Genomic DNA, 4335 nt, shown 5'->3' on the forward strand with positions numbered 1-4335 from the left:
TCTAATTAATACTTGTTGAATTAATGAAAGAATGCCAAGAAGGGGAAAGCCCAGGAACCTCACATATCTTTATTCTCCCCACCTTCTACATCTCCCTCATCAATCCTTGAATCAAATTATCTATTACTATGATTAATCTCATCCAGGTTAGGTCAAGACTGTTTTACAAAAATAATTAACTACATTAATCTAATTTGAAATCCCATTAAGAAGCATAGAAAATTTATAGATGCAAAATACCATTCACCTTTTAAAGGTTTATCAGAAAGTAATACATGTATCAAAATAAATGAAAAATGAATAGGAAGCTGCAGGTAACCAGGGTATGACAGCAATGATATTTCAACTGATGACTTCCATTCTCAGCACAAAGGAGCTTTGGGCTTAACACACATTGTGGGATGGGAGAAAAGTTATTGGGCTACTCAGTTGGGAAGTGGAATGAGTTGCTCATATCAACCTGGATGCTCAAATGGTAACAACAATAAAGGGATAGACTAGAAATTAACTGCTTTAAAAGTCTACTCATTAGATTGGGGGTATGGGGACATGTCAAAATTTTAGTTATTTAAGATAAATAACTTCTGGAGATCTAAGTACAGAATACTATGATTAATATACTCTGCTGTTCACTTGGAATTTGCTAAGATTTGAACTTTTGTTCTCAAGACACACACAGTTACCTAGGTGATGTGATGGATGTGTTGATTTGTTGGTATTAATCATTTCACAGTGTATACATATATAAAAAATCACACTATATACCTCAAATATATGCAATTTTTGTCAATTATACATTAATAAAGCTGAGGAGAAATGAGGAACAATAAGGCTTCTGGAATGAAGGACTCCCTTTTCGTTTTAAGCTTCTAGGCTTCTGTGATTTCTTAGCAAGGTGTAAAATGTACAGTATATTAATTATGCCTGATTTTAAAAAAGGAATTACTAATTCTAAAAAAAAAAAGATAGCTTTATATCTGCAAACTCAGCAAAGAGAATTTTTTTATGAAATATGGGAGGAAAACATTTACCCTGAGAATTTTTTATTGTTTATTTCATAATCATAAATAACTCTTCAATATGGCTGGGCATGGAAAAGGAGAGGAAAATATAGGCCAAAGAATGTGGTGAAAGCATAAGGATTATATGGTATTTCATACCCTGAGAATTCTTAACCACCTGTTCTTAATTTATGTTAAGGGTTTAAATTAATCATATCAGCACAGTGTGCTAAACCACATCCACCACCACCAACAACAAAAGTAAAACCAAACCATAAACAAAATAAAATGCACTAATTATGGTGGTGGACTATGGGTGAGTTGGTGATGGGTGCCCTATGATGGTAATAACTGATGATGGCATCCAAATATTATCTCAATTAAAAATAAATATATCAAGATTTTTTTAAATGAAATTAAAGGAACTTCCTTAAACTGATAAGCAGGTATCAAAATTCATTATTATATCACCTACACTTAAGAGTTAAACATTACAACTAAATTCTACAGAAATATAAGATTGACTATAATCATGACTTCTATTTTATATTTGTTGGATAGTCCTTGACAGTGTAGTGTGAAAAGAATAAAGAAAGAATTGTTTTAAGAACTGGAAAGATAAAAAGGAAATGCCCATATTGAAAAGTGATATGATCATCTATGTAGAAATCCTGAGAATCCATAAATGAATTAGTAGTATTGAGAAGCATGCCGACAATCTATCTGGATATATAATTAAAACACAAAAACTCAAGATCATTCGTCTATCAGTAACAGAGCATTACAAAGCGTAACCAAAACTGGAATGTTTGTAACAACAAAAACATGTATAAAATATTAAGAATTATTATAACGAAATAATTAAACTTATTAGAGAAAAATTGAAATAAAATCAAGAAATATCACAAGGCTTTAAATACTCACTGGGTACTCACCTAGTCTGCAGTGAAATGTTCAAATGCATCAAGAAGATGGGGATCGTTTGTAAATACGGGACCATCAGGAAAATGATGAAGAAAATTGAAATCAGCCAATATGCCAAGTACACTTGCTCCTTCTGTGGCAAAACCAAGATTCAGGGGCGAATAATGGGGATCTGGCATTGTTGTTCCTGAGTGAAAACAGTAGCTGGTGGTGCCTGGACCTACAACACCACTTCCGCCATCACAGTAAAGTTAGCCATCAGAGGACTGGCATCAAAAGACCAATAGAAATTCTACAATCTGGAACATTGCCTGCTTATAATAGATGGGTTAATTTATGTAAAAAAAATTCTTTAAATAAATGGAGCCTTATCTGTTTCTATTGATAAACCTCAAATTAAAAAGAACTAATTTATTCAAATTAATTTATAAATATAATTGAATTGCAATTGAAACCCTGATGATTTGCTTTGAGACATTTAATAAGCTGATTCTAATTTTTAATGGATAGAGCAAAGACTCAATAAGCACCAAGGTAATTTTGAAGAAGTGGAACAATACAAGAATACTTAGACCGTTTATCTATCAAGATATCAAAGCCTATTATTTAATTGTCATTAAGGTAGTATGGCATTAACAGGAGCAGAAAGAAAGAGTTCAATGGATGTAGAAAGATCTCAAGACAGTTGGGTGTGCATGTATAAACTTTCATATATGATTTCAACTTACAAAATATGTAAAAGCCAGTTCCAAGTAGATTAAAGTCTAATTTGCTTTTATTTAGTAGTAGTGAGTAGAGTATGGTTTAGGACCCGGAAATACTACAGTGAATTATATACTCAAGGAGAAAATCTTATGTAAATTTATACAGCTAGTTGTACAAGAACATTGTGTTGTTGTTTTTTTTTTTTTATAATAACCAAAAATATCTGGCCCTCCCTGGTGGCACTAGGGGTTAAGCAAAGTACTGTGAAACTATCTGCAGCCTCTGCAGCATGAGTTGGATCCCAGGCTGGCCAGGGAGCTACACACATGGCACAGCAGACCTCTCCTGTCTCCCCTTCTGTTCCCCTCAGCAGTGATTTCAGTAGATCTGCCTGTTCTGTTCCCCACTCTGACTCTGGTGAATCCTCTCACATCCCCCTATAAACACCATACCACTTCTGGCCTGTACATCAATTCCTGTATGCATAAATAAATAAATCTTTAAAAATATATATCTAGCAGCAAAAAAACTGGGTAAATAAAATTCTGACGTATTAAGAGAATGAAACAATTTACAGCAGCAAAAATGAACAAATCTGATAACATTTGGAAATAAAATATACTTAAATATATTCAAAAAGAAAAACAAAGTGGGAAGAGCAGTGAGTGAAATGGGTTAAGGAAGTCAAAATTATGAACTTCCAGTTACTAAAAAAAAAGTTATGGGGCCTCCCCCGGTGGCGCAGGTGGTTGAGTGCCGCGCTGTGAATCTGTCCGCAGCCTCTGCAGCGCCGGTTCAATCCCGGCTGGCGGGCAAGGGTCCCACATGGCAAGGCACACCTCTCCTGTCTCACCCGCTGCTCCCCTCAGCAGTGTATTTTGTCAGTCTGCCTGTTCTGCTCCCTGCTCTGTCTCTAGTGAATCCTCTGACCCTCCCGTGAATCTGGCCTGTACTGCAGCTCTTGTATAAATAAATGAATAAATCTTCAAAAAAAATAGTTATGGGGTATAATGTACAGCATGGTGAAATAAATTTTTGTTGTCTGCATGAGTAGGATTTGGGGAGTACTTTATTATCTGGTCTTTATTCTCTCTCTCTCTCATATATATATGAGAGAGAGAGTTTTCTCTGATGTGACTATAGAGAGACAAATATTGGCATTCAACTATAATTCCAATGTCTTATTCCTTGAGTGGAATTGTGAATATGTTGTAGAGCAACCCCAATACAAAACGGGGTGCCTGACTGTGGGTCCTCACCCGCGTGCTTAAAAGGACTTATTAATGCTCTACTGCAGGCACACGCGAAAGGTTAATAAAAGGTTTATTTACAAGGGAAGGGGAAATGAGGAAATGTACAGCTCAGGGAGAAAAGTGGGAGACAAAGTTTTAAATAAGTCCTACCCGATCCGCCGATCAGGAATCCCAAATGGCGCTCTGAGAGCTGGCTGCAAGCCAGGAGCCGTGAAGCCAGGAGGCGAGTGACAGCAAGCCCCCCAAGGCCCACGTGTTTGGTTTTTTATACCCAACCTGGCTGCTTAACTCCACCCTCAGGTCCCAGCCACCCTCCCTCCCAGCCACCCTCCCTTTGGTGGTGACGGGATTTGTCTTTCCCAATGTCTTGATGGCTTTGGTCTGGAGTGGGGGTGGAGTCCACAAAGCCTGTATGGAATTAGCTCAGGACATCATTTCCCCCTAATTCCCCC

General features: G+C 36.7%; 1 pseudogene across 1 annotated transcript; it reads left to right on the forward strand.

Moving 5' to 3' along the window:
* Window positions 1–1951: 1951 nt before the first annotated feature.
* On the forward strand, window positions 1952–2212 carry LOC311168769 (large ribosomal subunit protein eL43-like; annotated as a pseudogene). Its single transcript has one exon. The product of its transcript is annotated as a large ribosomal subunit protein eL43-like (transcript).
* Window positions 2213–4335: the final 2123 nt, after the last annotated feature.

The sequence above is a fragment of the Talpa europaea genome (genome assembly GCF_964194135.1).
Source record: "Talpa europaea genome assembly, chromosome: 3".
Classification (NCBI taxonomy): Eukaryota; Metazoa; Chordata; class Mammalia; order Eulipotyphla; family Talpidae; genus Talpa; species Talpa europaea.